A 13990-nucleotide genomic window follows, 5' to 3' on the forward strand; every position below is an offset into this window, starting at 1 on the left:
ACTTGACCCCGTGGGAGAAGAGATGCAATGGAAACTATGGGATGCTTCACAGAAGTGCAGACTAGGAAAGGGCAACCGTAACCCCGAGAGCTCTGTTGGATACATCCCAGTATGCCATATGACATCAATTTAAATAATGACTGCTTCGTTTTGCTTTCCAACAGAGAGAAGACGAATCCCAGGAAATGTTTGCACTGAACGCAGCAGGTGATAACAATGTCCAGATGAATAGTTTCCAAAACACTGCAAGCATGCCAACACAGACTCCGTGTCAGCAGGGCGCTTAGTGAAGCGATGCGGCGTGATGGAACATACAGCTGCATCCATAATTATCAAAAATTTGGCACACTGCGGCAATCTCATGGAATTATAAAGTTCTGGGATGCAGCCCAGATGATGATCTGTAGCAAGAGACAAAGCGGCATCCGTGGTGCTTGATTATGAAGGTAAAGGTGCAGTCCTGAATATGCTTGCTCGTGCCACTGCTGGCGGAAGGGCCTCCACTCGAGGGAGCTCTAGAGAGCACCGTGTTAGGGGGTATTTGGCCTGCTCTTCTAAACTCAGCAGACATCTTGGAAGAGGTGGAAGCACCCACACTTCACCCCACCACACGCAACTTGCCATTTACTGAATAGTTTTTTGCAACACATTTATACTGCTGAGTGGACATAGAGGGAGGGGGGAAGGGGGCAGAAGGAGATTTTTTTTAATAAATTGGCCCATTTTAATTATCCCACTGTTTCAAGTGCCTCATCAAGAATTGTACCACCAACACTTTGTATTGCAAGTCCATTGTGCTAAACATTGCATCATGGCCAAATATGTTAGCATGTTATGCGTGTAGATGATGATGGTCATGTTTCTACTGATGATGGTACAATGCCAATATTAATAAAAATGACAGATTGTGCCACTTGTGCTGATTGTCTTTTTTTTTTAGTTGGCCAAAGAAAACATTGTCATAAAAACACACACACATTCATTTGAGAATGCATTTTAAGATAGTTTTGACAAAGTGCTTTAAATGTACATGGGTGGTAAGAGAGAAACATAGCACAAAGAACCAGACACTTGCATATATATGACGCTTCGTAATCAGAATCAGATTATGTATATATATACTGCAGGAGGAATCGGATGACCTATGAAGCTCTTTTTCACACATGTCCAGTAGGGGCACGGGGTCAGAACGTTACACTAACAAACAATAAAAAAGACACGACAGGGAAAGATAGCAAATCAATGCAAATGTTTTACAAATTAAACTAAAAAAAATTCCCCCCCCAGCTAAAGCCCAATAAACTATTAGCTTCTTTATCAGAAGCGACCTGGCCGCAAATGATAGCTCAACAAAGTGGCTTGTTACGTGGACATTTACAGCAGCCAAATGATCAAAATAATCTAAAAGCATGTTTGTAAAGTGAAGAAAAGCCATCCGCTGTTCACCCTTACAATTTACGATGGCAAGTGCTGTTAGCGAGCATCTATTAAGACTGCCAATGTGCATGTTTTTAAGGGATGTATTTTTGCCAAAACCTTGTCCAGTCACCTCTAATAATCTATTCATGACTTCCACGCGATGATTTTGACAGCGCAATACTCATTTTAAGCTGATGACAATGTACGCAAAGTCAAGGCCGTTTTTTTTCCCGCCTCATAAAAATGTCCACGATTGTATGTGGGGTAAGAATTGAGAACAGCTCAGTTGGTGTGCAACAAACGTGAATCACTCCACCAATATCCCCCAATATTTATGTGCATACAACATACGGGTGTCTCTTGAAAAGCACACAAAGGCTGTTGGGGACAATTTCTGTTCGCAATCACTTATTGAGGCCTGATGTTTGCACACTCTACCAGTACCTTTGGGAGGGCCCAGACCCTGATATATATTACAGCCAGAGCTCGACATCTAACTTAGGTCACCGGGTTTGTAGCACAGGAAAGTGCAGTAACACTAACCACTACGACACGGCTCACCTACGTGCATATGCACGCATTTAGATATTTAATCATGAAAATTATCAATTATACACACACACACGTACACTGCATACTTATTTCAGGGAAGTATGTATTATTTTTGGAGGGGGAAGGATGGGTTTGGCTTCATACAGGGTGTTGGCAGCGTGTCTTTCCAATTACTCTGCCTCTTATCCAGTGAATTAGCAGCAGATGCTCCCAGCAATCAATCAAGCGGCGGCAGGTTAGAAAAAGTTCACCCATGCTTCTTCTCCTTGATTTCCCCTATCAGGACTATCCTTCACTTCCCAGAAGGGCTCAGTCAGATAGGTCAGCAAGTCCTTTCCGAAGGCCCCTTTCCCATTAGCCTGGGGAAGATTGTTATTAAATTATAACCCCTTCCCCCTCTACGCTGGGTGCTGTTTGCAAAGGATACACCGAGATAACCCCGTGCGTGCAGTGCGTGCGTGCGTGCACGAATATATCCGTGCAATGTGTACCTGCTGCTGCATTTTTTCAATGGGATTAAGACCACAAATGAGATGCATGCCTAAGATATTGAGGTCAATATCACTGACCCGCGGCACGATGTGAGGTCACCGTGCCCTGCGGGAAGTGCAGATGGTTCGCCGCGTGCTGCAGAGCACAGAATTCCGACCTTCCTGAACCTTAAATTTCGATTTAAAGCTTTCGTGACTGCAGGGATTCATCTTCTTGGTTCTTTCGGTAAAGTCACGTAGAAGGGAAATAATAAAATAATACAACATAATAAAATAATTCATTCAGACGCTGTCTTTCCAACAGACATATTCTTCACCTGAGGACGACTGCTTGCGTTGTGGCCGAAACGTCGTGAGAATTATTTTATTATGTTTTATTTTTTATTATTTTATTATTTCCCTTCCTGAACCTGCGGAAGCCCACCGTCAACCCTCACAGGTGTCTCGCGGACAATCTTGCGGCAATAAACAATTAAAATTAAAACCCCACTCTAGCTGTTCGCGCCTGCGATAGTTCCACAGGCCGCTTCTCGTGGCCTTGCTGACCTCCGATGGTCCATGTACCAAAGGTGGGAGGCAACCGATGTTGAGGAATTTTCTTCCCGTGATCATTTTTCCTCCTGTTGTTTATAGCATTTTAACAAACACAAAGCTGTGTAAAGCTCACAGAAATGTGTAGGAAGGTCCCTTTTCCACAAAGCCACAGTGTAAATTACGTACGTAAGATTAAGTTCAACAATAGATTTTCTTCAGTCCCTGTGAGTTGTCCATATATAATAATTGCAATGCTCATCAAAACTCGAATTTTCTTATCACAGTTGCTAAGCACAAAACGCCAAGTGGTCAGCAAAAAACTGCATTTTTAAGTTGTAACAGAGAGTTTGTCACTGGCAAAAAACCTTGATATTCAAAGCACAGACTTAATGCTTCAGGCTTCGTTTGCAGAATTATACATATTCATGAGCCATTTCCTGAGCAGCAACATTTCAATGTTGTGAACATTTCATAGTTTTTGACAGATACCTACAGTGTGAATACGATCATTCAATAACGCTTTCTTATTACTGCCAAACCACAGACGTGCTCTTGTAAAATGTGTTGAGCTGCAGTAAAAGTAATGCTTGTTCTTGTTGTTGTCATTTAAAGTGCATTGGGCACTCAGCATCTACATATTAATTAATTTTGGAAACGTAGGCTTCAATGTTAAATGTGTACATGCACCATCATGTAAAAGCCCAGTATTATTGCTTTAATGCATTAATTATATTTTATGGCATCAAATCGTGAAGATAAATTGCATGTTAGTCTGCAAGCACAGCCCTTTGCAAGGGCAGTGATTGCCAAAGTCAGATCTGACTCAATACTTACGCTGAAGAGTGATTAAATATTCACATACTAAATAAACAAATATACACAGTCTAAGATGAAATTAGAATCAGAGGCAAATTCATTTCCATGTCTGGAATTGTAGTAATTTGCACTATAACACTTCATTCTGTATATATAGAGAGATACATGATTTGGCACTTTCCATAGGGATCTGCTTTTCCTCGCCATATTGTAACAATACACTCATGTCTTCTACGTTGCAACACAATAGTATGTATGGAAGTGTTGGCAGATGATAATGAACCATAAATCAGAGCTAGAAGGGTGCAGGAGTTTGTAGATTATGTTAAATGCCAATGTGTGTGCATTGTATGACCATTGCAATATTGTAAACTGTTATTTGTAAGTATCATCTTCCTTGGAAACATCACAGCAAGACGCCACCAGAAATGTTTGTACGATGCAAACATTAACATATATACATAGAATGCAATGATACACATCTAGGTATTGAACAAAATATCAATGTTAAATAAATAACATGTGCACAATTATTTCGAACAATTGAAGGCCTTTCCATGCCATGCTGATCATGGGGCATGTTTGAGCATGCTTCACCACATTGGATATCACTCAGCACTGATATTAGTATTTGTCCAGAATCGAACTGAGGTCGCCAGATTCAAATAACCATTGGAGAGTTTGAATCATCATTGTGCCACCGCTCGACATATAATATTCAAGCTTTGGATTATTAATATTGTAATATTCTTAAAGATACAATGGATCTTCGAGTGTTATTCTGACGGTAAGAGTTTCCATGCATAACAACACAGCGATAGCGACGATATACTGTGTAGAAATAAACATTCAATTAATGAATTTAACATATGCAGTGGTTTCTAAAATGTGCCATCTGACAAGTGCCTTTGGGAAAGAGCAACGAGAAAAAGCTCTTCCTTGTGTGAAATACTTCGGAACTTTATGCATTGTTGGTGTCTGACCCTCCCCTCCCCACTGTAAATATTGTCTTGGAATGAACCAGGTGGTACAAAAAAAACATGATTTCAAAAGGATTAATTTGGTGACACAGTATTGCATTGTGGGCGAGCACACACACACAAATACTCATCTAGCATCCATGATATCGTTTTTTTGGGTTAGATCGCTTAAATATAAATGTGTCGTTAAAGCCGCCACCACCCGACACTGCCAATTAGTAAGGTTTGTCACATAAACAGAACCTGTCAATTCGTTACTGGTACAGCACACCGGTTCGTTGGAGGGCAAATCCACAACGTTTACCATTTGAGAACGGCGTTTCGCCGGTAATTACACATTTATATTTACGCGATCTAACCACAAAAATATATATTATGGATGATATTGGTCGTTGTACGTGTTAAAATGCAGCTTTGCTTTCGGGCTAAAGCAAAAAATCTAATAATTGCCTCGAGGGGAATTGGCTAAACCATTGCAGTGGCAGTGTAAAAAAAAAGGCATAGTAGTTAGGAGATTAAGCCCTTAATGCCGCTATGAAGGCGACAAACGAAATAATGGGGCTGCCCTGTGTTGCTGCCAGTTGTGTTGGCATCCCCTAATCAATACTTAATTCCAGACAGCAACCTGCCGGGCAACCCATCACCGTAGCGGCATGAAGATATATATTTGTATCATACTATATATATGCATAAGCTATGAAATATGAATGGGATGTACCATGCAAACGCCCTGATTTTGCTTTCCAAGTTCCATTGGTGGCCCTGAGCACTTTATATGCCTGGGTTAGTAGTGGGCACTGTGCCAATTGAGGCGTTGTGTTCAAATTCAACATGGAAATGGAAAAGCAATACCAAAAAAATGCTATGTCAAAAAGTCTAAAGCTCAGCTACAATTGGTGGCATGCTTAGAAAAGCTACACACCATCGTTATTCATTTTATATTATATTTAAACTTTTATCATGTCATTGCATGAACAATACTTATTCCGGAATGCATGTATGGGAGTTGCCCTTGCGACTATAGGAATGTATTTTATTTACATTGTGTACATGTACAAGATTAAGTAGGATTTTAATGATTTTATAAATAATATTTCATGTGCAGCGTTTTTTTTTTATTCGTGCACATTGTCTCTTGAGCTTAGACCCTCTCGTCAACCTAATTAAAACCATTAAGACACTATCTGTCTCGTTTTAATGCAAAATCCACATTTATCCTAAGATGGCAAAACGAAATGAACACCGCAGGCACTCACTAGCTGAACTTGCATGCCAATGTTGTTTTCAATCTATGAATATACAAACACTTCGGCTGGAATCGAGCCCAAGGCTTTGCATTTCTTGTTTATTTGCAGCTCAAGGCTATCTAGAAAAATACACAGACTGCCCCTGTTCCAGTCTGCACAATGAACTTTGCATAATTAACATATTCAAACATTAAAGAGGAAATTAATTGAGAAAGCAGGGGCGATAATGATAATTGTTTATTGTCCAATTGAATTAACTGGAGATGCTACTATCAGACATGCTAATCCATTTTGTTTATAATTTATTCTCCAACGTGTTTATGCAACCATAGCCACCGCCATCACTATCATCTAAGTGCTCTTTTATTTTTGTAGTCCAGCATTATATAGGGTTACCGATTGCATTTAAAAATGTACTTTCAATGTATAATATAGGGTAAGAAGTTATGCATCAACAAAGATGTGCCATAAAAAAAAGATTTGGCCTTAAATAGTTATTTATTTATTTAATTGTTAACGTGAATATGTTCTTCTTAATAAAGGTGTTTGGGTTAGATCGCGTTATTTATAAATGTGTCGTAACCCTCCACCACCCGACATGGCCAAACAGTAAAACATGTGTCACGTTGACAAAAGACAAATAGTTCACTACTTTAGCTCACCGGTGTTTTGAAGAATGAATCAACATCATTTACAATTTTTTTGTAGGTCGTTTCGCTGGTAATTGCATCCAGCATCATCGGGCAATTTTGCCAGAATAGTGAAGCCCTCCACTTGCTCCCGGTCTTAAATATAGCAGCAGGGCGACGTCATCATTGAACCCAATCTGCGTGTTAACATGAATATGTTTCCTTTTCAGCTCATCGATGTATCAATTTGCTTTACAGAGATACATTGAAGATGTGAATGGTCAGCTTAAAAGAAGGCACGTAGTGATTTCACATACATACACACATACAAAAAAACCCTCTATTACGGACAAAATAATACTCCAATTTCTCTGTGATTCAATATATACTCATACCCATAACCGTATGAGCTGGTAAAGCCACCTGGGCACGGGGTTAACTGCCTATCAAGGGGCGAGTGTGGAACAGCAGTGTTGCAGAACGTCCTTTTGGTCAGTGGGTATCTCATCTCTCCGCATGATGCTGACAGATAACGGCACCAAGAGGCACTCTGATGAAATCTGTTGGTGTCATTCAAAGCGACCCGACTTTATCAGCAGCGTGATTCTGACGTACTACTGTCATATCAAAACGAGCCCAAAATCAACCGGGGGTCACGACACGGTGACCTTCATGGAGGGGTCATTTGTTGGGAATTGATTCTAGGATTGTTTCCCTAAGTACATTTGAGGCCTGCACGGTGAAGGTGGAGACCCAGAGGAAGTGGAGGTTGTCAACATTGTGACCCTATATAGCGAAAGGGCAAACGGAAGGTCACGATATCCCGGGGGAAGCGTTAATAACCAGAGTCCATGACCGCGGGGCCTTGGAAGGAGCATGCGGACGCTGTCACATGATCAAATGGAGCATACATTAATAAAATGTATACCTTCTTGCCGATTTAGCAAGTGTGGTAATGCGGCAATGTATAATGAAAGAGCCATTGCACTTACGTATACAATTCTGTGCACATAGGTACACACATTGTAGTGATATTGCATCCGGTGGACAAATGCACGAGTCAATAATAGAGGTTTTTTGGGGTTATATTGCGTAAATGCAAATGTGTCGTTAATGTATAGTTTACGTGACCTAACTCCTAAACAACCTCTATTATGGATACTATTGGTCGTGGAAACCTACGTATTAAAATGCATTGCACATATGGCATTTGAATCACAATCCTTGATTTGTATTATTCACCACGTGAAAGTCGATAGAGCATTGTCCACTCATGCCTTTCAACTTCCTTGTCATGTCAGGTAGAATGTTCAGGTAATTAAATTATTATTAAGCATTATTAGCAATGAGTATTGGCTTAAAATAAATTATTTGAAGTCAATTCTTGCCCCTACATAGGGCTCTTGTGGAAAGTGGCAATACCCTTGGAGTGCTTTGAATGTGGATAATTAACTCTGTGATATGTGTATTTGGCAGTGATAGAGGCATAGTGGTTAGCAGAGTGCTACAATCTTCACAACCGGCGTTTTACTCATGGCTATGAACAATATGGCTATCGGGCGTGCTTTCTTTAAATGTCATTGTGAAGCAGAAAGAGGAACATATGGATTGGAGAACATACACCGGTTAATGACATCATTTAAATTGTTCAGAAAAAGTGAGTGGGCTTGGGTAGGACAGTTCACAATAAGTGATGACGACCAACAGTGAATAAAAACGGAGCGACAGCCAAGGAATGGAACACAATCCAAGGGGACTTCCCCTTCAGGAGGTGAAGTCATGAGATCAGCCTGCGTGCAGGTGATGGGTGGATCATTGCATTGCATAATTTTGCGAGAGGTGGCAATGGCTTGGGGAGACCTTCATCCAGCAGTGGATCGATCATAGCTGATGAGGAACAATGACATGATCCTAGTCTTTTTGTTGACTGGGCCTACCCACGGTGCAGTACTCCAACATGAGAACAGGGAAGACACAGGTGGATGGGAATTACGTTAGCCACACCACCTGTGTAAGTCATGCTGAACGTAATAATTGTTCATTAACAGCAGATGTTGTAGGGTGTTTGTGTGTGAATGTGTGTGGCGGTTGTTGTTGTGTGTGCGCTGGCCATCCACCTTTCACAGGTGCATACTAACAGCACTTGCCCCAACAGTCTGTTACATGAGGGATCTTTGTATGTGTGTATGGAGAGCGGTAGCGTAGTGGATATCGTACTGGACTACAAACCCAGGGACCTCAGTTTTATCCCTGCTCATGGCCAACGTCGGTGATGAACATCTGAATCAGTTCTGCGACTACGCACAAACTTAAGGGGCCATCCATTAAGTACGTAACGCAAAAAAATCTGTCAAAACTTGACCCCTCCCCCCCCTCCCTATACTCACGCGTACTTTTTACCCCCACCCCCGACCTGCGTACGTACGCCTGACTCACCCCCCTCCCCCCCGATATATTTAATCCACGCAGAAACGATCAAGGATTAATAATATTAACGTGTCGAAGCAAACAGATAATCCACTGCCGTCTGCATTATTAATGTCGCGGCTTTACCCCCCCCCCCCCGTTTCTTATGCGTATATTGTCAGTAGACCTCCCCCCCTCCCCCATACGCAAGCGGTACGCATTTGGGTTAACCCCCCCTCCCCCCTCCACGCGTACGGACTCAATGTATGGCCTCTAAGTGAGAACCTTGGGGTGGTGTGCAAACAACCATCGCTGGAGAGACAAACGTGGCCAGGTTTGGCGTTGGTCACACCACCCGTTCCTCCGAATGAAAAATCTGAATCTTTATTCAAACTAGAGAAATCCGATGAGCTATGAAGCTTTTTTTCCCTGCCACGTGCTGTCATTTATAGGTGCTTGCCAACAGCACTTTCCACAGCAGCCTGCATGTATATATGCTTGGGGGCGGGTGTTTGTCTTTGTTGTGTGGTGTCTGCATCCTATTTTCTCTCTCTAAAATTACTGTCAGTTTCTCCACGGCAGCGCTGTGCAGTTGACAGTTGATGAGAGCAATTTGCAGGATAAATGACGGCACAATGAAAATGTACCGAGGAGTTGCCATGCGCATCTGCATGGGCACCGAGTGATTTACAACGTAGTGACACTCCGTGCCTTGCCAGCCTGGGAAACTTGCCAGCTCGCAGAACGGCAAATCTTTGGGGAAATATAAAAAAAACGCTTTTATTGCCAAACCTCAATTAAAGTAGATTAAATTGAAGGACCCGTGTAGCACCATAAACACACAGTGTGGAGGTGCCATACATTGAATGACCTTCTCTCATAAACAAAACTGTTTAGATCATTTAATCCATGCTCAAGGCTTAAAGAGCATTCACATAACACTTTCACCTTTTATGTTTAATTCCCTTGCATTTCATAAATGGACGTGATGTCCTGACTACACTTACGAATTATAGACGGATGAATGAAAATACATTTTCTGCATTAATTAAAATATAATAATTACACTATGTAACACGATTTTTGTCCCTGGGTAGTAAGTGTTTTTTCCAAATTGCTTATGCCTCAAAAGTACAGAAAAAGGCTATTATTCCCCACAAACTTTGCTTTTGTAACCAGGACTTTACGTGAAGGAATGACACAAATGCACACCACGTTTTCTCATTGAAAATAGGTACATTTCAAAATATCAATGTCATGGTCACAAAAGCAAAGTTTATGGGGAATAATAGCCAATTTCTGTATTTTTGAGGCATAAGCAATTAGGAAATAACACTTACTACCCAGGACCTAAAAAAAATATGTTTTTGTTAAACAATGAATTATCAGCCGTGGTCAATCCACTGCTGGATCAAGGTTATCCCCAAGCTGCCAACCACCTCACAGCACCTGCACACGAACTGATTGCATCGCTCCATCTTCCCTGTCCTCATGTCAGAAAGTCCGTCTGCGATTCCTCTGCTTGCACCATTGCTGGTGGAAGGAACCTCCATGAGAGTGAGCTCTGGAGAGTTCCTCTGCAAAGAATGTTTGGCCTTTTTCTTTCAAGCTGGCCAGACATCTTGATAGAGGTGGAAGCACCCACACTTTAACCCACCATACGCAACCTGCCCACCGACAGTGGCGTATGATGGCGGGTGGAACGAGGCAGAACGGTTTACGAAATCTTCACCATTATTTTAACTGCCATGCCAGGAGACGAAATCAAACCGGCGACCTCTGGAATTGCAAGTTCAGTGTGCTGAGCGTTATGGCAGCCAGGATAATATCCTTTGTGCTGGTCTATGCAACATCCGTAATCCCACAAAGTGTAAAGTTGAATTGTGTTCAACACCTGTTGCGACCCACACTTTTAGAGGTACGCGTAACCAAATTAAGAGCAAAACCCATTGTGTGGTGGGTCCCTCCCCCTGACTCCACCTGACAACCACCTGCCCCCTTTGCCCCACCACGCCCGTCCCGACCACTCGCCCGGCCCTCAGCAGGCACACAAACTGTTTCACGAGAGAAACCTTTCTGGCACAGGGGAAACAATGATTTTTTTTTGTTTCCGCTTGCCTGTCTCTTGGCTTCCACCCAGCATCAGAGGGGATCTGGCTTCAGCTTGACATGAGCAAACATCCCTTGGGCCAACCAGGCAACCGAAAGCTTATTTATTTAGTTACGGCCAAATGCCAATTTCATAAAGTAATTGGCAGAAAGGAAAACAAAGTCGACTATTTTGTTCTCCTCCTTTATAACGGGGCCCTTTGGCGATTGTTTTTTTTTAGTACGACTTTTGTAAGCTTGTGGCAGAGAATTGAATGCTACCAAATGACCACGGACAATACTTTAATGATCAGCAAAAAGAAAAGCATACATTATAATTATGCGTTTTGATTGCTGTTCAAAATCATTGTGCATTCGTGTCACGTGCCAAGGTCAATCTTTAGTAGTTCAGCCCAGATGCTGGTACAGAGGAATTAATCACCATGATTACAAAGTACGGTAACACTGAAACTAAATTTCAGGATTTCTGATATGTTTTTCAGGTTGTACACCCACGTATTTTCAGGACTATCCCGGGTTTAGATATCAGGCTGGTGCAACAATTATGCTTTGGCATATGGGAGGAAATCAAATACCATGAGAAAAACCCGAGCACATTAGTGGATCAAAGTATGCAAACATGACGGGTAAGAAAATTGTTTGCTGCACTATAATTGCACGACTATCTCATGCTCATATACCCCTGCAGAATCTTACACGTAGTTTAGAACGTGCATCGTACCCATTTCGACTGGCCTCTGTGAGCCTGGAATGTAGCCATGCGCCACCATGCTCGGAACGGTTCGTAAAGACATAGCGGGCTGCGTTACCAGGTGAGATCGAGTTATCAACGAGCATAGAAATGCATCCTTTAACCAAGCCAGTGCCGCACCCACTCCGCTGCATCCATTTCCGTAAAACAGGAATGAAAGCTGTACCAGAGACGTATGCCACAACACAGTAACTTCAATGCAGTCACGGTGAAGTTTATATTTTTACGTCATCCAAATTATCTGTGAAATTCACAGAAACGGACACGTAAAGGAAAGAATTGCAGATCCTCTTGCAGCTCTGGCTGATAGGGCTCATGGATAGGAGCACGGGCAATAATACACGTTCTGCCATATTATAAGGCAGTCGTAGAAAAGGGATACTAGTTATTATCTCTTGATTTCCACTGCCTGTTTTCATGAGTAATCGCACGTGGTGTTTTAACACCAATTTCTCAAGAGGCAATTCCATAAATAATTATGACCAACTGCTAATACCAAAATAAGTTTCACGTAATTGTATACTGTGAAACGAATAAGCAAATGAATGAACAAAAAACAATGACACATCCTGTTGTGCATGCATTTAGACATCCCCCCAAGCGCACACAGACTGCTGGGGCAAGTGAGGAGATGATAGCCTCATTGCTATACCAGATACTCATTTTATGCTGAGTTAATCTTGCGGAGGCGCAGAACTTGTTCAGATATACAGCGACTCCACGTTTGCCGCGGTCGATGCGTTTCTGAAAAGTGCTGCACATTAAGCGAACACATGTTGAGCGGGGAATTGCTATATATACATGACTAGGGTTAAATATATGAATAGAACTATGCAAATGTGAATCACATCGGCGATCTAAGCTCAGCCTGCATCCGTCCCGCGGTGGGACAAAGAACCGAGATGAGGGTACGCCGCTGTGTACTGTACCACTCCGCGTAATGTACCGTACCGCTCCGACACGTAGTTCAAGAAAGTAGTTCAAGAAAGTAGTTCAGCGGTGACTGCTCAAAATCCACGTTATATAACGGTGCACGTTCTGCGTTACAACGGTGTGCATTCTCCGTTACAATGGTGTACGTTCCGCATTGCATGGAACGTATTACCGAATATAAGAACCACGTTATAGTGAATACGCGTTATGTGAACATGCGTTAAGTGAGGACTTACACCACTGATATTATGCATGGCAGAGAATCAAACTCAGGTTGGCATGATTTTATCAGTGCACTTATCACAATGCCACTGCTCCCCATATGTGGACAGACACACAGCCACTGTTAATTACATGTGATATGCATAATCATACGTATAATTGTACACCAATCAAACAGTCAAATATTTACTTAGCTTCCATGTAATGGTAAACCTTTACCAACCATAACCCTGAAGTGTGCAGTATACCGGTATAGTAAACCCGTGTCCAATTGCATGTTATGTTAAATGGAGCATTATTGAAATCTATGTAGAAATTCCACTATATTATACTTGCAAAATTAGCCAAATATATAAACGGAAAGGCCGTCCTGAAAAACGCATTCTTGAGGCATTCCTGTTAAATTGTGTATAACAATGTTTTGTTAAATGAGCAATAATAATTTTCCTTTTTCATTCAAAAAGCCTAATTTTTACCGTGCCATCCGAAGACAGTGAGTGGTTTCTCACAGCCGGGACAGTCTGTGAAGGAATTGCATTGCATTCCCTTTTTTTCCATTTAATAAAAGCACTATGAAGGCTGCAAATCCTCTTTGTTTAGGCCATCATTGATATCCTCGGCTCTTGTAGGTTTATTGCTGCAGTGCTTTCTGCCCCTGGCAGCTTAATTTCTCCCTCCACTGCCACCGCTGTAATGCCATCGGTGCATCCCTCAAATATTTTCATCCGCTGCGCACTTATCTCTGCCAGACTTAGCTCTCGCTGCAATATTTTATCCCCTCATCTCCCCGCCGGCTGCTCCTGCGGCACAACATGATGCGTTTTCAGAGGCTGCTGGCTCTATCCTCCGATGTGGCATCTCCTGTGTCTCCGCAGTGTCATGTATAGGCCACAGTTAGCCG

Source organism: Lampetra fluviatilis, chromosome 36 (genome assembly GCF_964198595.1).
Source record: "Lampetra fluviatilis chromosome 36, kcLamFluv1.1, whole genome shotgun sequence".
Lineage (NCBI taxonomy): Eukaryota > Metazoa > Chordata > Hyperoartia > Petromyzontiformes > Petromyzontidae > Lampetra > Lampetra fluviatilis.